Below are 23,404 nucleotides of genomic sequence, written 5' to 3' on the forward strand. Positions count from 1 at the left end.
AACATATAAATGATTATTCCAATACCCCCAGGAATGATATAAAATGTCTATATCATGATACTTTTAAAATGAGACAGTAAATGTTCTAGCTAGAAAACATTCTTCAAAAAATTCCATGTAGTCTTCATCACAGATATATAGGAGATTAAGTGTAAACATGTAAAATAAAACATACATAAGGTATGCCTAATAATGTTGATATGTTAACTCCTAAATAGTGAGAGATGGTGCTAGGATAGAAGGGAGAATGCTCTTGACTTTAATTCATGATGGATGGAGGAGGGTTAGGAATGGCTAATGAACATAGATTATTATGAAGATAGATTATTAAGGAAAATAATTGTTTGATGATACATCATTGTACTATTTACATGGACATGATAATAGACAAAGGATTACAAGGCTTTACAATGTTCAAAGATGATTTCTGCTGAACAGTTTTTTTATTAGATATTTTCTTCATTTACATTTCAAATGCTTTTCTGAATGTCCCCTATACCCTCCCTGCTCCCCAACCCACCCGCTCCTGCTTCCTGGCCCTGGCATTCCCCTGAACTGGGGCATATAATCTTTGCAAGACGAAGGGCCTCTCCTCCCACTGATGGAGTAATAGGCCATCCTCTGCTACATATGCAACTAGAGACACAAGCTCTGGGGGGTACTGGTTAGTTCATATTGTTGTTCCTCCTATAGGGCTGCAGAACCCTTTAGCTCCTTGGGTATGTTCTCTAGCTCCTTCATTGGGGGCCCTGTGTTCCATCCAATAGTTGACTGTGCACATCCACTTCTGTATTTGCCAGGCAATGGCATAGCCTCACAAGAGACAGATATATCAGGGTCCTGTCAGCAAAATCTTGCTGGCATAAGCAATAGTGTCTGTGTTCAGTGGTTGTTTATGGGATGCATCCCTGAGTGGGATAGTCTCTGGATGGTCCATCCTTTCGTCTCAGCTCCAAACTTTGTTTCTGTAACTCCTTCCATGGGTGTTTTGTTCCCTATTCTAAGGAGGAATGAAGTATACACACTTAGGTTTTACTTCTTGAGTTTCATGTGTTTTGCAACTTGTATCTTGGGTATTCTAAGTTTCTGGGCTAATATTCACTTATAAGTGAGTGCATATTATGTGTGTTCATTTTTTATTGGGTTACCTCACTCAGGATGATATCCTCCAGATCCATCCATTTGCCTAAGAATTTCATAAATTCATTGTTTTTAACAGCTGAGTAGTACTCCATTGTGTAAATGTACCACATTTTCTGTATCCATTCCTCTGTTAAGGGACATCTGGGTTCTTTCCAGCTTCTGGCTATTATAAATAAGTCTGCTATGAACACAGTGGAGCATGTGTCCTTCTTACCAGTTGGAACATCTTCTAGGTATTATGCCCAGGAGAGATATTGCTGGATCTTCTAGTAATACTATGTCCAATTTTCTGAGGAACCACCAGATTGATTTCCAGAGTGGTTTTACCATCAGCTGTACAGTTTTATTGCTTCTGCAAAGTTAACAGAGATTTTAATCAGTGGCATAACCAGAATAAATGTTTTACTCATAAAATGTATGATACTTTTAAGATTTCTAGGGATACTAAATCAATAATTTTCAATCAAAACTGGAACTCCAGGTTGTATCATGCAACCACCCAACCTGGACCTTGCTTTTGTATAATAGTTGTTCTATTTTTTTGTGGGATGACTCATTAAACTGTATTGTTCCAAGGCTGTCGGAGTCTGTCCTAGTCATACATCATGATATACCATACCATTTGGCTTATATATCAGAGGTGCAAAGGCTCTAAAGCATCCTTAAGTTCTTTGTGTATACAGAATAGTTTATCATGAACTATAAACTGTATCAGAGAGATACACTCACATATATTGGCCAGCTCTGATATTAGGACTTTTTCATAAAACATATCAACTTCCCGTGAGATAGTACTAAACACCATATATACAAATGATTACTGAGAATAATTTTTTAATCAAACTACACATCATAGCCAAATTCTACATATAATTCTAGTAGCAAAGGCTGGAACAGTTTTACTCTGTTTCATTAATCTCTACCTACCTAAATGAGCACATAATTTCTCAAGGATTATAAAATGTGAGGGCAGACAGTTTACCTAAGTTGTTTTTCTAACAACTTTAGATGACTTGAAACACTCTCATTGAAGAGATGGTAATGGAAGGCCTTGGCAACTAAGAAGCATTCTTTCCTATTCACACTCTCAAGGATTCCTTTCTTTCTAAGTACTATTTTCAAATAGAAAATGGAAAATTCATAGTATCTGGAAGGCTACACTTCTGACTTTATCCCTCATATAATGTTAACTTGAAAAGAAATGGCATGTGGTTCAACAATTGCCCATTTATAAATGCAAGGCTTTGAAAAAAAAAACACATACTTCAAGTCATAGGGAAAATTTTCATAAGCAATAACTTTAGTCAAAATGTGTTTGCCTTCACAGTTGGTGGAAATGTGTGTGGCAGAACACTTGAGACATGAGCACATATTCAAGCCACACACATCACATACTTTTAGTTAAAAGAAAACAGCAGTATAAATCAAGATAGAGATTTACATTTTAATGTGCCTAGAAAATAATTTTTCAGAAGTCACCCAGTGGTTGCTGTATAGAATTTGTGGTATCATTTTTGTTGTTATTGCTGTTAGAATCAAGACCATGATTTGTTCTAAGGAATAATATTTATTTTAGGAAAAATGCTTCTCATCATTTCTTCAAACCTCTAAGTACCACAAGCCTTTTTAAACATTGTTTTCTTTGGGGATTTTCTCTGAGCCACCTACTCACTAGAGGAAATCTACTTCAACACCCAAAACAAACCAATTAAGAAGCACTGCAGCTGGAGGGCTGTTTTTTTTTTTTTTTTTTTTCTCTCTCTCAACATGCAGATGCTTGGGCTTAGCACAATGAGCTGCCCACCTGTGTAGAGACACAGCTGAAGACACTGTCCTTTTCTACTAACACATTGTTGGTGTTCATTCTTGAACTTCTGTAACCTTCCTGGGTTTATATTTTCATTTCCTTTTCATTTTGCTCAGGGAGTGCCCACAGGTTTTGTTTTTTTTTAATTAATTAGCATTTGTAATCTACTTTAAAATTCCACATAGAATATGGTTATAAAGTATTTTAATTATTGATGTTTGTTGTGATGTTTTGTTTCAAATTGTTGTTCTCTTCTCTTCTTATATTTATTTTTTTTCAAATTTATTTTATTTATATTGTGACTTTAGATACACACAAAGATTGTAAGTGATCCCTATTTTATGCACATGTAAAAAAAAAACCCACACTGTGCTCATCTTACATGATGTGGAGATGAATATACTTTTATCATTTTATAGACACTATCAAAATTAGCTGTCTGGACTGGGCTATGGGTCAGTGGTACAACACTTGTCCAGTGCTGGCCCTGAGCAATGCAGTCAGATAAACATAAAAGCATCATGCGTTGATTCTAGTAACATGGACTTGAGAGGACCTGCATCAATCAAATGATAAGGTAAAGTGAGTAAAAATCATATTATATGAAATATAAAAACTCGGGAAAACTGATGTTTAGAAAACTGAAAAGATAAAATTATCATTCTAATAATTTTAATATTTTAAGAGTAAAACATTGTATTTTAAAGAAGCAAGTGAATGCTTTGTTTACATAAAATATTAATTTTCTTTATTTACAGACTTTTTAAATTCTTTCAGAACATTTTATCATATTTTTGATATATACCATCCTCCTTTATCTCTCCTCAGGTCTACCCACTATTATATAGAAACCAAACTTTCTGTCCTCACTGATTTTTTTTTTCTTAAATCTACAAAGTCCAATTCGAACTCATGATGACTCTTTGGTGTGTGGCCATCCACTAGAGGGTGGTTACCCCAGCAGGGACAAGATCCTTAAAGAAAGTTTTTAACCCAGAAATGTTCCTGTCCAAAGGAAGAACAGGGACAAAAAATGGAGCAGGGACTGAAGGAAGGGCAATCCAGGGACTGCCCCACTTGGGGATTCATTGTTTTCCAGACACCAAACCTGACACTGTTGCAGATGCCAAGAGGCACTTGCTGACAAGAACCTGCTACGATTTCTCCTTGGGAGGTTCAGCCAGTAACTAACCAATTCAGATGTGGATGTTTGGAGCCAACCGTCAGACTGAGCTAAAGGACCCTTGTGGGGGAGCTAATGGTAGGACTGGAGAAGCTGAGGGGGATTGCAACCCTATAGGGAGAACATCAGCTGGCCAAACTACCCAGTGCTCCCAGGGACTAAACTACCAACCAAGGAGTTTACAGGGAGGGATCCGTGGTTCCAAATATATAGGTAGAAGAGAATGGCCTTGTCTGACATCAATGGGAGGGGAGGTCCTTGATCCTGTGGAGGTATGACGCCAAAGTGTAGGGGGATGCTGATGAGGTGGGGCGGGAAAGGGTGGGTGGTTGGGGGAGCACCCTCATAGAGGCAAAGGGGAGGTTATGGAAAGGGGGTCTTGTGAAGGGGTAACTGAGAAGTGGGATACCATCTGAGATGCAAACAACTGGAATGATTAATAAAAGAAAGGGAGAGAGAGGAAGGAAGGAAGGAAGGAAGGAAGGAAGGAAGGAAGGAAGGAAGGAAGGAAGGAAGGAAGGAAGGAAGGAAGGAGGGAGGGAGGGAGGGAGGGAGGGAGGGAGAGAGAGAGGGAGGGAGGGAGGGAGAGAGAGAACTGACCCCTTAGAAAAAGTTTTATCTTCTATGATTGAACAGAGACCCAGCAGGTCTCTACTGTATATGTGTTGGGGGCCTCATATCAGCTGGTATTTGGTGGTACAGTATCTGAGAGATCTAGGGGATCCAGATTAATTGAGACTACTGTTACTCCTACAGAGTGGCCCTCCTCCTCAGCTTCTTTCAGCCTTTCCCTAATTCAACCACAGGGATCAGCAGCTTCTGTCCATTGGTTGGGTACAAATATATGCATCTGACACTATCAGCTGCATGCTGGGTCTTTGGGTCTTCCAGCGTATGGTCATGCTAGGTCCCTTTTTGTGAGTACTCTATAGCCTCAGTAATAGTATCAGGCCTTGGGACCTCCCCCTGAGCTGGATCTCACTTTGGGCTTGTCACTTAACCTTCCTTTCATCATTTCCATCTCTGATTGAAGCATAATCTTTGATTGAAGCACCTAATCCTCAAGAGACTAGGGCCCCAGGGAATTTAGAGGTCAGGGTTGGGGGATAGGTGAGTGGATGGGACATCTTCGTGGAGACATCGGGTGGAAGGAGGTATGAGATGGGATGTGGAACAGTCTGAGGGTAGACGGTGGGGGGTGGAGATAAAAATCTGGAGAAGAAAGAAAGAAAGAAAGAAAGAAAGAAAGAAAGAAAGAAAGAAAGAAAGAAAGAAAGAAGAGAGAGAGAGAGAGAGAGAGAGAGAGAGAGAGAGAGAGAGAAGAAAAAGAAAAAATTCTACTTGAAACAGGATTTGCAAACTCAAAGGATTATTTATTAATGTCTGAAACAAATTTGTATCAATTTTTTATATTTGTGTACTGAAATTGAAATTGGGGAAAATGAGGGTATACACATACAAAGTGATATAAATGCAGCTACCAGCACACATACAGAAGAAAACAAACAGGTACATGTACACAGATGCCAACACGTCAATAATCCCAGTTATTCATTGTCATTATGAAACAAGCACACCTCAGATATTGGAAGAGTTGGCACATTCCTGCCTTCTTAAAATGTTACCATTTTAATGTGCATACCTATCCCTTAAAAAAGCCAAATATATGGGACACACACACTCACACACACAGAGACTTATATTTCTGAGGTCATGCTTACCTTTTAATCAGAAGATTTGCAAAAGAGCCAAGGCTCTGGATGAAATCATGAAGCTTGAGAAACGTGTTGTTTCTGAAAAGCTTCCAGCCTTCCTGAAGGGAATACTTGGCTTTCTTTTGCATCCTGTTATTGAAGAGGGGTGGTTTATGAACAAGCTCCTAGGCAATTAGAATTCCATAATTCAAATTAATAACATCATAAAACACTGAAGATTATGTATTTGGTTTTGCTAACTTGCAGCTAAAGTATATTTTGATAGCAGTTTTGAAACTACTTGGAATTCATCCCAGACTTGTTAAAAAATAATTTTAAATTGTTAAAGATAGTTGAAATAAAAAAATGTGTTCATATAACAAGGAGTTTTAAAAGTCACAATTAGATTTCCAGATTAGGAAGGCATGGGAAGTATTGCTTTCACTTATTTGGCTTACTGGGAAGTGCTACTGAAGGTCATGTTTTTCCTATACAGACCTCTTCTAAGTAGAAAAGAGAACATTCAGTAGGAGCTGGTAATCCAGCTTCTTCATTGTAGCTCTTAGACTTCACCACATTGTCTGGTGGATTGGATGAATAAATTATGTTTCTGGATTTATGTGTTAGATTATAAATTCTATTTCCCCACTTTTCATTCATTGCAGCAGACCTTTCCATTAGAAGATAGGTCTCATTTTTTAAAAGTAACTATAGTGCTATAAGCATTAGCTCTGAATTCTTCACAATTTTAAAGACATACTTGGGAAAGCAGGACACTGAAGGACTAGACAATATTTTTTTGTAGGTTCTCTGTGAGTATGAAATCGTGTGCCTTCGAAGCAAATAAAAAAAAATCAAATAGTTAGAAATGAGGTTTTAGGCTTCACATAAATAACCAATCCTCCATTTTTAGACCTCCTGCATCCTTAGTGAGCATTTCTCTACCTTTTTAGATGTCTGGTAAAGAAAAACCAGGAACAACTGGGCAGTGGTGGTGAACGCCTTTAATCACAGTACTTGGGATGCAGAAGCAGGTGGATATCTGAGTTCAAGACAAGTCTGGTCTACAGAGTGAGTTCCAGGACAGCCAGGGCTATACAGAGAAACTTTCAATTTCCTCATCCCGTTGAGCACACAGAGGAAATCAAGAGGCGTACTGTTGGGGTGAGTGTTCTTGGTAAATGATGCAGAAGCTGTGGGGTTATTCAGGATGAGTTGTGTCCACAATGCCAATGCTGGATACCACTCTCAGGATGTGATATGGACACTGTTTTCAGCTTAGTTGCCTCTTTTTGATCCTAAACCATACCTGTAGCAAGGTTCTGTCAAGCAGTCTCACATTACAGGAGCTTTCTCTTTTAAATTATTTTTAAATGACCTTGGGGTGGGGTTGAACATATTTTAGTTGTTTATTTATATGCTTGTTAAATTACTTCTACAAAAGTCTCCTAGACCCTGTTTTGACAACTCTTGAAAAGTATTCTCGAAGCTGTGCTTATTGGGTTGCAAATGCTGGTCCAAAAGTTGAAAAACTTGACTATTTTATCATAAGATTTTTGTGATAAATTCCAGCTTTTCAGTTTATCTTTTCTTCATAGTACAGACTTATTTTTACGTAAACTTCAAAAATATTTTATTTTACTGATGTCTAGTATTTATAGGATAATTTTAATACTCCTTGATTATTTTCTAGATTCATATTTTATACTAATGACTGCTAAACTTGTATATAGTTATATGTGCCACATGTGTGGCTGATGCCTTCCATTCAGAAGAAGCTGTCAGATCTTCTGGGACTGCTGTGAGACAGCATGTGTATGCTGGGAAGCAAACCCATGTCCTATAAAAGAACATCAGTTCTATGAGCTATTTTTTCAATCCATATCAAATAATTTTAATTTTTTATTTGATATCTTATTCTCTACAAATATATTTACTGAGTAAACTTAATAGTCACCAAGGGTACTCTAATTTTATTTTAATTATATAAATTGACTGATTGTAAAGCTCTGATTTTTTTCTATCTCTATTAAACCAATATTTCATATGCTCCTCAAATTGTTGACAGTAGAAAATTAAGAAAAAAATAATTTTGCAATAGGATGGCCCCTCATTCTGATTGAGATTCTAGCTAAAATTAGATGTTTTATGAAAATCTATTAAGTTTATAGGTTAAAACATTGATCTTCTTTTTCATATTTATTTTTTAGTGATCTTTTTTAGCCAGGAGGAAACATTTGTCCCTGGACAAGAAGGATTTTAATAATTTAAAAACTAATGTTGAGGGTTTTTTGCTTGCTTGTTTGTTTGTTTGAAAGCAATAATTTATAATGAAAAAGAAATTACTGATGGAGTAAGCATTCTTTCCATGTCATTGGACCATGCAGAATAGACACCAACATTTCTATCTCCTTATGTCCTGGATGTGACTAGGCTGAAGAGAAACATGAGAAGCCAAATATGGAGAAGGACCAATCTCTTGATGTAGCCACAGTTCATTGAGCATGAGATCACTAGGACTCATGTGGAGGCAGCTATCTTTACAGATTACTTGAGAGGACCAGGAATAATGAGAAAATTATCACTTTTATCTATATGCATCCCTTGCAGCTAGAGTCTCATTAAGTGATCATACAACAGAATATCTTCATAGCTTAAAGCTCTGCTGAGCCTTGGTCTTGTATTTTTTGCTCTATTTTTATGATAGCTGGAATAGAAGGCAGGTACTTAATAAATGAAAAAACAAAATCAAATCTAATAAAGATCATCTCATGGGAGGAACTTTTAAGATCACTAAATTCACTCTTGGTACATAAACCTTTCTATTGCATAAGGATGTATCAGGAGAGCAGAGCCTGTGGGTGCTCATTTAAAACAATCTGGAACAATGGTTTTATAGACTAAAATAACAATAAAGTAAAGGAAAAGCTTAAATGAACCGAAAGAATAATTTTCAAATTCCCATGTTATAATTTACTGGGCAGACAAGAATTAGCCTTGAGGGCCACTGACATTAACAAAGTTTGGTCTTATACCAGCACCAATCCACATATGATGTGAATAGCATGCTGGGTTTGTAATTAGTACAAAGATAATATGTTTCTTAATTGCAAATATGTGATGCTTTTTATTTGAAAAATATCCTATATTTCTTATATGGTCCATGAAAATACTCTGTTAGTTGGGTTTTCATGAAAAATATTAGCTGAATATGAGCATATATTAAGCTGAGTCTTGTATGTTTATACATCTATTTTCTCAAACACTTCAATAATATTAAAATACTGAAAATTCACATGTCTACTTTATTTTAGGTCCATGCATTTGCTTCTTCCATGGGATGGATAACTGAGACTGTATATATGAGGGCTGTACAGTCCATCAATTTTCTTTGTGGAGATCAACAAAAACTGGTCATCTTTAGTGGTTCTCTGAGGGATAGTCCAAGTCAGCTTATTTTTAAAAATTTAAATAAATATCACTGAGAGGAACTCTTATTGGGAAAAAGCTAATGATCAAGAGTAGAAAAAAATTAAATCAAATTATTTTTCTATTTTGAGTGTTATAAAATCTGTCTTCTTGTTTAACCCTGAATATCTAGCACTCTTTTTATGTATTTAGTTACCTGCATAGACTAACAGGAGATAGATTCATCAAATCTCTCCCCTCAGGACTCAGGGCATCCCATGGGAGAAAAGGTGGAAAGAGGGAATGGAGGACACTAAGAAAACAAGGCCTTCCAACTGAATAAGGTCAGTGCATATATAAACTTATGGAGACTGAGGCATCATGGATGGGGTCTGAAAAAAATAGGCATGTGTCCCCATCCCTAATCCAGAAATTCTCTGATTGATAGCTAATCGTAAATGAAAATTTGGTTTCCTCTAAGGGGCCTATTGGGGAAACAAATTGCTCTTGAGGGTAGGTAGTCTGCATGTTTAGCAGTAGTTGGTCAGCAGATAACAAACTCAGTGGTACCTCTGGAGGTTCCTTATATCATCATGTGCCAGGATTTTCTTTTTCCTTTTTTTAAAATTTTATTTTACCTTAATTTTTAAATTATGTAAATATTTTGTTATATATCTTTTATTCTATCTTTTTGACATTACAAGTCCTTTATGCTTTTATTATGGTTTCCAGTTTAGTATGTTTATAAGATTCCTGAGTGTGGGAACAAGTGGGCATCTGTTTCTTTAGCCATTCATTCATCTATTATGCAGAAAAATGTGAGAGGCCTTATAATACCTCCTACCTTTTGTATAGTCAAGAAATCTGATAAGACATCAATTCTATGAAGGGACTATATGCCTTCTCTTTGGCTCTTTTACTTATTTATGTTTTGTCCTATTCCAATGTGATAGTTTTTCTTTTATCTTATAATATTTTATTCCATTACTATATCATAAAAGATGAGTTGTATGTGGCCAGAGACGGATACCAGCAAGCACACTGTTACTTATCTAGCAGTAATGTAGTAATGTGTTATGTAATTTGATCTTACATAATTCTATTATGAGATGATAGCGTTTTCACATTGTTTCATTTGTTTTTGGCTTGTTTGATTTTTAACTGAAAGCATACTTTACCCCAGTTAGTCATTAGGTAAAGGTGAGCCCTATTAATAAACATAAAACCTCAAATAGACTGTTTATACTATTTGACTCTGGCTGAATAATTGAGTAGAAGACTATTTACTTAAATAGAGATGTTTAGGAAATGCATTTGGTAACATAAAAACCAAAAGGAATAAATACATAAATAAAAATAAAACAAAATCATCAATGAATGAAACTTTCCAATTTATACATCCTTCCTAAGTATGACCTTCAGCTACATATCCAGTCATCAATCAAAAGACATTGCTGAGAAAGTCACTAGTTGTGACTCCATGAATGCTAAAAGGAACAACAATCTAGAAAGAAGTCAATATCTCTTCTTATGGCCCATGAAACTACTAGATACAAGCTGAAATAGCTTACTGGCTTTGTAGAGGTAACAAACATATTACTCTTATCCCAGGGATAAGGTGGGACTAACTGCATGTAGCAGAAGTAGACCACATATACTGTAGGTCCTCATTCAGTGCCTTAAGCCATTTCTTTAGCCATTCATTTATTATGCAGAAAAAATGTGAGAGGCCTTATGATACCACCTGCCTCTTATATAGTCAAGAATTCTGATAAGACATCAATTCTATGTAGATCTATCTACTGAGCAGCCCCAAACAATCTCTCACCATGAGTGTGCAAAAGTGCTGTTCCTAGTTAGTTGAAGATAACATTGCTAGTGACATCAGATATGAAATATGTGCTTGCACTTTCACTGAGACCCATCTATGAGATTGGTTTTGAAATTTTCCATTCATGGTGTCATGCTATTCAATAGGCCTTATGTATTAAATAAGTTCAGTTTTATTGTTTTATTATGAATGCTATTATTCAAAGTAGTATTATTAATAACTACTGAGTGTTATATTATTGAAGAATGTTTCTATTCTAACCTGAATCCATAAAAATAGTAGCAATCTCTTACTAAACATGCTTGCCATTTCATCTGTATTCAACCAGAGTTTTATTAACAATAAAATTAAGAGAACTGACAGTATTTCACTGCACAAACCTCAGTTTGTTTTTATTTCTCTAGATGTATGTCATGACTGATGTTTTTAAAAATTATTCTTAGTCTGTATGGAATCTATATGCATCAAAAAGTCAAAATCAACTATAATACTGAAGAGGAACAATTTGTTCATTTTAGACTTTTAAAACCATGACTATATTACTAAGTATTCATTGTCACTTTCTGCTGGAAAGTGGTTTCTCAGAGCCTGTGGAAAGCCACAAACATAATCTGTGAGAGGGCAATAGATAATATAAAAAACTAAAAAAAAAAAAAAAAAAAAAAGGAAGAGCTACCAGAGATTAGAGGTCATAGAAAAGCTAAAGGAATTGAATTCCAAAGAGGAACATGCTGTTCTAAGGAGAGACAGTAAGCTTGTTTATATTACTTCTAGAAGAGCAAGGGGGAAAGAGATGGATGCAGTAGGGACAAGCAAGAGGACATAAAGTAAAATGTTTATGAGATTTAAAAGGCTAAATTGGACTAGTGTATTATAATACCCAGAAAATCCAAATTAACATTTGCTCCAAAGTTTCCTAAAAGTAGCATTAAATGAGTGATCTTAACCAGAATCAGCATGGAAACTGGCTAGAGCCTCTACAGTGTCCTGAGCTGAGTAGAGCTCTGTTACCAACATTGCCACATTGTAAATGAGAGACATGGTTTTGCTCAGAAACCCTGTCATTCACAGGATCACAGTGTCAAGTAGTGAATCAAACCTTACCTTTGCCACTTGGGAAGTTTAATAGCTACTTCCCACCCTTAGAAAGCAAAAGATACACTAACAAGAAGAGCCTTCCACTCTAAAAGTGGCAAAACTTACAAAGATTTACTTTGATTCAGGGAAAGAATGATAACTCTATTCTGCAATATAAGCTTCAAAAATTCAGGGTAGAATTTTGTCACCTTAGGGACCAAGGACAAGAAAGATTAAACAGCCCATGCCCCAATTACCAAGTCTAAAACATTCACCTGTAGTGAGAACCCGGGCAAGAAACCAGGCAGTTACCTCATACTGGCAAACCCAGCACTAAATAGGAGGCAACAAGCGATCTAGTCAGTCTCAGAATTCAAGGGAAGACTTATAGACCACCCAGGGCAACTTCTACACAATAGATTAATATGGCAATGTACAGAACTAAGATATGGATTTTATACTTTTAAGGGGTTATAAAATGAAAACAAAGTAGAAATCAGGACAGAAACAAGAGTAACCTAAGAAACAAAATTATTTATTATCATTTATTACCTCCATGACACACTAATGCAAAACTGTCTAAACATAAGGTAGGAATAGAAAAAGAGACCTGGGCTGACAAGATGGCTCAATGGGTAAGAGCACTGACTGCTCTTCTGAAGGTCCTGAGTTGAAATCCCAGCAACCACATGGTGGCTCACAACCACCTGCAATGAGATCTGACACCTTGTTCTGGTGTGTCTGAAGACAGCTACAGTGTACTTATGTATAATAATAAATAAATCTTTTTAAAAAAAGAAAAAAACAACACCCTTCTCAATAGTCACAAATAATATAAAATATCTTGGCATGACTCTAACTAAGGAAGTGAAAGATCTGTATAATAAAAACTTCAAGTCTCTGAAGAAAGAAATTCTAGAAGATCTCAGAAGATGGAAAGATGTCCCATGCTCATGGATTGGCAGGATCAACATTGTAAAAATGGCTATCTTGCCAAAAGCAATCTACAGATTCAATGCAATCCCCATCAAAATTCCAACTCAATTCTTCAACGAATTAGAAAGTGCAATCTGCAAATTCATCTGGAATAACAAAAAAACTAGGATAGCAAAAACTCTTCTCAAGGATAAAAGAACCTCTGGTGGAATCACCATGCCAGACCTAAAGCTTTACTACAGAGCAATTGTGATAAAAACTGCGTGGTACTGGTATAGTGACAGACAAATAGACCAATGGAATAAAATTGAAGACCCAGAAATGAACCCACACACCTATGGTCACTTGATCTTCGACAAGGGAGCTAAAACCATCCAGTGGAAGAAAGACAGCATTTTCAACAAATGGTGCTGGCACAACTGGTTGTTATCATGTAGAAGAATGCGAATTGATCCATTCTTATCTCCTTGTACTAAGGTCAAGTCTAAGTGGATCAAGGAACTTCACATAAAACCAGAGACACTGAAACTTATAGAGGAGAAAGTGGGGAAAAGCCTTGAAGATATGGGCACAGGGGAAAAATTCTTGAATAGAACAGCAATGGCTTGTGCTGTAAGATCGAGTATTGACAAGTGGGACCTCATGAAACTGCAAAGCTTCTGCAAGGCAAAAGACACCATCAATAAGACAAAAAAACCACCAACAGATTGGGAAAGTATCTTTACCTATCCTAAATCAGATAAGGGTCTAATATCCAATATATATAAGGAACTCAAGAAGGTGGACTCCAGAAAGTCAAATAACCCCATTAAAAAATGGGGATCAGAACTGAACAAAGAATTCTCACCTGAAGAATACCAAATGGCAGAGAAGCACCTGAAAAAATGTTCAACATCCTTAATCATCAGGGAAATGCAAATCAAAACAACCCTGAGATTCCACCTCACACCAGTCAGAATGGCTAAGATCAAAAATTCAGGTGACAGCAGATGCTGGCGAGGATGTGGAGAAAGAGGAACACTCCTCCATTGTTGGTGGGATTGCAAGCTGGTACAACCACTCTGCAAATCAGTCTGGCGGTTCCTCAGAAAATTGGACATAGTACTACCGGAGGATCCAGCAATACCTCTCCTGGGCATATATCCAGAAGATGTCCCAACCGGTAAGAAGGACACATGCTCCACTATGTTCATAGCAGCCCTATTTATAATAGCCAGAAGCTGGAAAGAACCCAGATGTCCCTCAACAGAGGAATGGATACAGAAATTATGGTACATTTACACAATGAAGTACTACTCAGCTATTAAAAAGAATGAATTTATGAAATTCCTAGCCAAATGGATGGACCTGGAGGGCATCATCTTGAGTGAGGTAACATAATGACAAAGGAACTCACACAATATGTATTCACTGATAAGTGGAGATTAGCCCAAAACATAGGATACCCAAGATATAAGATACAATTTGCTAAACGCATGAAACTCAAGAAGAATGAAGACCAAAATGTGGACACTGTGCCCCTTCTTAGAATTGGGAACAAAACACCCATGGAAGGAGTTACAGAGACAAAGTTTTGAGCTGTGATGAAAGGATGGACCATCTAGAGACTGCCATATCCAGGGATCCATCCCATAATCAGCCTCTAAACGTGGACACCATTGCATACACTAGCAAGATTTTGCTGAAAGGACCCAAAGATAGCTGTCTCTTGTGAGACTATGCAGGGGCCTAGCAAACACAGGAGTGGATGCTCACAGTCAGCTATTGGATGTATCACAGGGCTCCCAATGGAGAAGCTAGAGAAAGTACCCAAGGAGCTAAAGGGATCTGCAACCCTATAGTTGGAACAACATTATGAACTAACCAGTACCCCGGAGCTCTTGTCTCTAGCTGCATATGTATCGAAAGATGGCCTAGTCGGCCATCACTGGAAAGAGAGGCCCATTGGACTTGCAAACTTTATATGCCCCAATATAGTGGAATGCCAGGGCCAAAAGAATGGGAATGGGTGGGTAGGGAAGTGGGGTGCGCTATGGGGGACTTTTGGGATAGCATTGGAAATATAATTGAGGAAAATATGTAATAAAAAATATTAAAAATTAAAAAAAAAAAAGAAAAAAGAAAAAACTGACAAAGGGAATCAGAGTCTATACCAGTACTAGGATGTGAGGTAACTTCTGAAGGGATTTAAAGCAAATGATTCACAAAGAGAAATTGTTGGAAAACAATGCCTAGTTCAATGGCTAATTCTATCAGCTTAACTCCTTCACATTAATGGTTTAATAGAGCAGTAAGTCTATGTATAGAAGATAAACAGTTTGTGCCCATATTTTCTTCCAACATATAATTTCTGTAGCTCAAGATTATGACATAAAAATTAGTGAGAAAAATCTATTTGTTTTCAAGGCTGAAAACAGAAAGAAGAATTACAAATCCTTCCATTTAGAATAAAGTAACTTCATGAGAGTTATAATTAATATGTTGAAGTATTCTGTTAAGAATGTAGAAAATGTGTCTGAACACTTGTAAGAAAATAGAATCTTATGGAAGAACATGGCTTTCCTGACACTTGTAGTTTATCTGGTGAGATCTGCATTTGACTTTTGAGCCCCAAACTGCAGGTTAAAAACAGTTTTAAAGAGGTGAATCATGTACCATTTACTATAGCATTAGTAGAATACTAGCAGAAAACCACAGCAACTTTTCTTAGGAATAGTTGTGAATCAATCTGACTGCAACAGAGTGTAGTTTATTCTAAGGCCATTCTACTGTTTTAGCATTTGGTAATCACTAAATTGAGGATGAACATAAATCAGACATTGTGGTTCAAGCCTGTTATTGCAGCACTTTGGAGGCCAATGATCAGGAATTCAAGGGCAGAAGTTGCTACAGTGACACTCTACCTAAAAATTTATGTTTTATAAAAATCAATGAAGGACTGTGGAGATGGATCATCAATTACAAGATTCACTATTCTGGAACAGAATCCAAGTTCAGTTTTCAGCCCCTACATCAGATGGCTCACAGCCACCTGTAACTCCAGCTACATGGGGATCTAATAGCCTCACAGTGCTCATATATGTATGTGTTCACACAGTAACACACACATATAGAAATAATTTAAATGAATTAATATTTCTTAAGTCAGTTAATATGTTTTTTAATATATAGGAACTAATTTAATTCTTCTATTGCTGTGATAAAACATCACATCCTTAAGCAAATTGAGGAGGAAAATGCTTATTCAGTTTATAGCTCTCAATCACAAAGCAAAGTCATGGCAGGAACTCAAACAAAGCAGGAACTTGAAAGCAGAAGCAGATACAGAGACCAAGGATAACATGTCTTTACTTGTTTGTTACTCATGGCTTATCTTTGCCTTCTTCTAACACCCAGGGCCACCAACCCAGCAGTGACACTGTCTTCAGTGAGCTGGGCCTTCCTATATCAATCATCAGTGAAGAAAAACCCCCATAGCCTTATCTACAAGCCAAACTGGTAGAGATACTTTGCAATTGAGGTTCCCTCTTTGAAGACAACTCTAGCTTCTGTCACAATGAAATAAAACTAGCCAGTACAGAGGCTGTAAATCTATATAGCATCATTCCAGTTCATGCTGTGTGAAGGATTTTACCTATTAACTTAGCTATGTCTAGTACTTAGACCATTTGTATGATGGTACCTTTAAAAGTTAAAGCTTTATTCAAATCAATAGACTTCCAACAACACAGGTCATACTCCGTATAATGTCTTAAGATGTGATGATTGTAAAACTGAAATGAGCAATTTCATTCACAAAGACAGAATTCATCCAGCAGATTGTTTCAGGACTGAAATCTTTTGGCATTCCATCCTTGAAGATGCAGCCCTGAAAGCTTTCATTACTACATTTAGATGAAAAAATATGTCATTTGAGTTGAAAAGTAGGACAAAGAAACATATCTTTATTCACGTGGTACAATGGTCTACAGATAAAAGAGTTCAAATATGTAAAAAACCACAATTCTATAAAATTACATTAAGTTGACAAAGCATAAAATACATATAGGTGAACATACCTAAACATATGTGAGCTATGTAACACATTGATGTGGAAAAACAAGATTTATCAGAATCTTCAACTGCCATACTCTGTTCGTTGAGTCTTAATCAATCTAGAAGGCTTTTTCATAGAACCTGATAACCTTTCTCAGGCTTAAATAAAGAAGCAAAGAAATCAATAGGAAAATAATCTTGTAGAACTTGAAATAAAAGCTACAGTAATCATAGCAATGTGGTGCTTTATTAAGAAGATGTTTTGACTAATGGGATAGAAAGGATATGCTGTAAGTGCATACAAGACAAGCATGTTCTTTATATCCATAAGATGGGTGACTAAGAATAGTGAGACTGCAACTGTGATCATCCACATACAAGGTAATATTACAACTTCCAAGTCCATAAACAGAATGAGACTTCAAGTATTAGAGTTCTAATGTAGAATACATCAGCTTCACAAAGAAGAAAATGATCCAGAAACTGTTATAAATTTAATATTGTCTTTAGTTGTGAAGGCAAAGATACTCTGCATAAACTGAAGATCTTATCTAATACTTATTTAGTATAGGACTTCCATTTAGCACATGAAAAACTATCATTAAATATGAATAAATGTAATGATATGATCAATAAAGTAGAATGTAAAACATGTTGAACAAAGACTTATCCAGGAGAAATAATGATCAGAAATAAATACATAACATAATGTTAACAATGTTATCCCTTAGAATAAATGCACTTGAGCCACAACAGACGGCCAATGTGGACCTTCTCCAATGCACAGGGAACACATCCACTCACTGGTGTACAATCTCACAGATTGGTACAGACAGCACAAACTATGAAATCACATACCTGGTAAATATGTGTGAATATGCTCAAGATATTTTGGAAGACATTTGGTATCTTAGAGTTTTACTGCTGTGAACAGACATTGTGACCAATGAAAGCCTTATAAAGACAACATTTAATTGGGGCTGGCTTACAGGTTCAGAGGTTCATTCCATTACCATCAAAGAAGGAGTATTGCAGCATCTAGGCAGGCATGGGACAGGAGGAGCTGAGGGTTCTTTATCTTTATCTGAAGGCAACTAGGAGAAGACTGGTTTCCAGTCAGCTAGGATGAGGTCCTTAAGCCCATGCCCAGAGTGACACACGTACTCCAACAAGGTCACACTTTCTAATAGTGCCACTCCCTGGGCCAGGCATATTCAAACCATCATATTTGGCAATTTCAGATACATTGAAACATATGTTTACTATGTAGCTCAGCATTTCTCCTCATGGATGTTTACCCCAAATAAATCAATATGCCCAAGAGTACAAATTTGCAGAAGCTTTCTTTATGATGCCTCCAAACTTCAAATACCCACATGCTCATTATCACTCAATGATGAAATGAATGAATTAGTGAAGTCCACAGCAGTATGAACATATCTCAAAAGCAGCATGTTGGGAAAAGACACCAGACAAAATATGCCCATACACTGCAAAAATCATTTATAGAGCATTCTAAAAATGGCAAGATTATAAGTAGACAACAATGAGATTGGTACAAGCTAGGAGCTTGGAGGAGAGAGAATGTTGACTTCAAATTGACAAGAAGATGTTTGTAGTGATAGGAATGTTGTATACACTCAGTATTGATTTTTGTTTGGAAGTAGAGGGATGGTTACAATTCAGTGGATGCAACAAATATCTCATGTGCTTGTGGAGACAGCATTAGTGTGGAGAGGGAAACAATACAGAGGGACAGGAAAGAAAGACATATACACAATATTAAGGATGATTTAAAATGCTCTAGAGAAACATATTATTTTTATATTTACTTAAAATATATATACAATGTATGTCTATGTGTATTCACATATAAATAATTTACATAAACCTATGTGCTCCTCCCCCTGGAGGCATAGATAACTAACAAAGACCTCTGTCAAGAATGGGTAATTTCCCTTTGAGTTGTTGGTTAAGGGGCTCCAAACAACTACTAAAACAATACCTGCTTTTCCTTAGTCTTTGTTTATCTTTCAAATTTAAAAAAGGCAATACTCAATTGCTACAAATACCATGCACTTAAAATGCAGGACTTGCAAATATAGAGCTAAGTATGATTTAGAAGCCTTCTCTCTGAGTACTAGGTCTCATAATACTAGAAGGTGCTATAAAAACTGCCAGAGGTGAGGGGAGCAATTAATTGTTTGTAAATCCTAAAAGTTAGAACAAAGCAAGCATGGCAAAATATCTTAAAGGATGTAAGAGTTGCACTTATGTCTTAGAGATGTAATCATCTAATTGACTAAATACCCAGTCAGTAGGAGGAAATTTGTGCCTGGTGCTGTAATCCCAGCCAACTATGCATGGTTGGTGAGCCCATTAACCTTATCGGAGAACCCATTATTGCCACTTTGCTAAACCTATCTAGTTACTAACTATATTCTAAATACCTATCCTTATATCTACATATAAGTGTAGATGATCAAAGAAGCTTCTCCTTGTAGCAGGCTGACGCTGTCATAGAAATACATGCGATTCCTATCACAGGGAACAACTAACAGGATGGTGATCTTTCCACACCAAAACTTATCTTTTCCACACTGCAACCCCTAAAGCTGAAGCTCAGGAACATCAGATAAAAGCATCTAAAGATTGTAAGAACCAGAGAACCAGAAGCTCTGCTACAAGTCAATGTCTTGTAAATCTTTATGATCATCTAAATAAGACCTGCAAATAGCAATACAAGTTGGCATGCCTTGGTGGAAAAGAGAAATATCAGAAGGCTCTATTCCTAGATGAAGATTTACAGGAAACTAATGGCTGCTAAGAGAGAGAAAATCAGTTTTCTCCAGGAAGGATCCACTGATAAGTTACCAACAAGAGATGGAATTGGAGTGGGGAGAGGGAGGACTTGAAATGTTATAAATAGAGCATTCATGAATAAAATTCTCAAAAAGTATAAAAATGTATACTTTGCTCATTTATGTTGATGTTTATAGGATTACCTACATTTAGTAGAAACTTACTATATAGTATATTAACGAAAGTGGATTACTGCATGTAATTATTTCCATAAACGTGTGTTTTTCTAAAGGGGAAAACAGCTGAAGGAGTGCTTAGAGGTTAATTTGAGAGGAATGGGTAGCAGTCTATGTAACAAGAGAGGATAAATGCCAGGTCAAGGAAATAAGGAAGCATTACTGGTCTCTTCACCAGGGTACTCTGTCTCCCTGTTGAGAAAGGTGGCTATGGACAGAATTTTGTGAGAAACCCATCTGTCTATTGTTATTCTTCATATAAGTAAACTGTGTGTGCACCATAGAACTTGAGAAACATGCTACTGACAGGAGAATATGTGTTTTCTTCTGAGTTGCCTTTTCTGATGAAAGTAAACTGAAGAATCCTTTGGATTTTGATTCATATAAGTGGAAAAATAGGCAAAACAAATTAAATGCAAAAAAAAAATCATATTAAGGAGTTTAACACAAGGAAATAAACACTCAACATAAGGCCAAGAATGAATTTTTTAAGATTTATTTATTATTATATCTAAGTACACTGTAGCTGTCTTCAGACATACAAGAAGAGGACATCAGATCTCATTACAGATGGTTGTGAGTCACCATGTGGTTGCTGGGATTTGAACGCAGGTCCTTTGGAAGAGCAGTCAGTGCTCTTACCCTCTGAGCCATCTCTCCAGCCCCAAGAGCCATCTCTCCAGCCCCAAGAATGTATTTTTCTTATCTTACATACAGAACTCTGTACAAAAAAAATAGATATGTCTATATACTTGTGAAAAAAATACCTGTTTTACACATGACTGAAAAAAGAAATAAGGGTCCTACACAACATGATGCATTCACCTGTCTGTTGTGTTAAGGCTTTGCCTTCTGCTTTTGTTACATTCTTTATAGTTGATGGTCTGATGAGACCTGTTCTGTGGTCCCATCACTGTCCCAACATCAGGTCTGCTAATTTCAATGGTCCCTACCAATTCTCCTTATGAAAATTATTTTGAAATTTCAAATGATTGGAAGAAATAAAGAGGCCAAACAGCACAAAAATATTTTTTCTCTTTTTTTGTGTTAATCTTTCATAGGTAATTCTGAGGTATATCTTTAAATAAATAGTAGAACATTTACCAATTTTTCTCTGTACATAAAACCATGTACTTTGAAGTGGCAATTCAAAAGAATTTTTCAAATATTAGGGTTCATTTCAGAGGGAATGTTTTACTTAAATGTAATTCATGTAAAAATCTATTTACAATATAGAATTACATATTTTCTTTAATCATATTCTGAATTATGTAACCATTGCCATATTGCATTTTCTACTATTATATATTTTCTTCATTTACATTTCAAATGTTACCCACTTTCCATGTCTTCCCTTCGGAAGTCCCCATTACTCTCCCCCTGCCTCTATGAGGGTGCTCCCCCACCCACCAACCAACTCCTGTCTTTCCTGCTTGGCATTCCTCTACACTGGTGCATGGAATACAAGTTCAAAGGCCATTCCTCACACTTATGTCCAACAAGCCAATCCTCGGCCACATATGTGCCCTGAGCCAAGGGTCCCTCCATCAGTACTCTGGTTGGTAGTCCAGGCCCCAGGAGCTACATAGGGTCTGGCCATTTGACACTGTTGCTCCCTCCATGGGGCAGCAAACCCCATCAGATCCTTCAGTCTCTTTTCCATCTCCTCCATCCAGGACCTCACACGCAGTACAATGGTTGGCTGCAAGAATCCTCCTCTGTATTTGTCAGGCTCTGGCAGAGCCTCTTAGGAGACAGCCATATCAGGCTCCTGTCAGAAAGCATTTCTTGCCATCCACAATACCGTCCAGGTTTGGTGACTGTTTATGGGATGACTAATATCCACTTATCATGTGTGTTCTTTGTGACTGAGTTATATCACTCAGGATGATATTTTTCAAGTTTTATCAATTTGCAAATTTCATGAAGTCCTTTTTCTTAATAGCTGAGTAGTATTTCATTGTGTAAATGTACCACATTTTCTGTATCCATACTTCTGTTGAGGGACATCTGGGTTGCTGCCAGCTGCTGACTATTATAAATATGGCTGCTATGAATATAGTGGAGCATGTGTCCCTATTACATGTTGGAACATCTTCTGAGTATATGCCCAGGACTGGTATAGCTGGGTCCTCAGATGGTACTATGTCCAGTTTTCTCAGGAGCTGATTTTCAAAGTGGTTGTACCAAATTGCAATCCCACCACTAATGGTGGAGTATTCCTCTTTCCCCAGATCCTCACCAGCATCCACTATCACCTGAGTTTTTGACCTTAGGCATTCTGAATTGTGTGAGGTGGAATTCTAGGGTCATTTTGATTTGTGTTTCTCTGATGACTAAGGATGTTGAACATTTCTTTAGGTGCTTCTCTGCCATTCAAGATTCCTCACTTGAGAGTTCTCTATTTAGCTCTGTTCCCCATTTTTTGATAGGGTTATTTGGTTCTCTGGAGTCTATCTTCTTGAGTTCTGTGTATATATCAGATTTTAGCCGTCCATTGGATGTAAAATAGGTAAAGATATTTACCCAATCTGTTGGTTGCCATTTTGTCCTATTGACAGTGTCCTGTACCTTACAGAAGCTTTGCAAGTTCATGAGGTCCCATTTGTCGATTCCTTTCTTGTTTTCAATTCAGCCAAGAATTTTAATAAATTTATTGATTCTTGATCTTAGAGTATATATAAGCCATTGGTGTTCTGCTCAGGAAAATTTCCCCTGTGCCCATGTGTTCAAGGCTCTTTCCCACTTTCTCTTCTATTAGACTCAGTGTATCTAGCTTTATGTGGAGGTCCTTGATCCACTTGGACTTGTGCTTTGTACAGGTAGATAAGAATGTATCAATTTGCATTCTTCTACATGTTTACCACCAGTTGAACCAGCACCATTTGTTAAAAGTGCTGTCTTTTTTCCACTGGATTGTTTTAGCTCCTTTGTCAAAGATTAAGTTACCAAGTATGTGTTCATTTCTAGGTCTTAAATACTATTCCATTGATCTACCTGCCTGTCACTATAAAAATACCATGCGGTTTTTATTACTATTGCAAGGGATTATTTCAATGTTCTTTTATAGATTGAGGTCTGTTTTGTGACTGATTATATCGTCAATTTTGGAGAAAGTAGCATGAGGTGCTGAGAAGGTATATTCTTTTATTTTAGGATGAAATTTTCTATAAATATTTGTTAAATCCATTTGGTTCATAAATTCTGTTAGTTTCACTGTGTCTCTGTTTATTTTCTGTTTCCATTTCTGTT

This window comes from Mus caroli, unplaced genomic scaffold (genome assembly GCF_978045245.1).
Source record: "Mus caroli unplaced genomic scaffold, Mus_caroli_1 scaffold_6, whole genome shotgun sequence".
In the NCBI taxonomy this organism is placed as follows: Eukaryota; Metazoa; Chordata; class Mammalia; order Rodentia; family Muridae; genus Mus; species Mus caroli.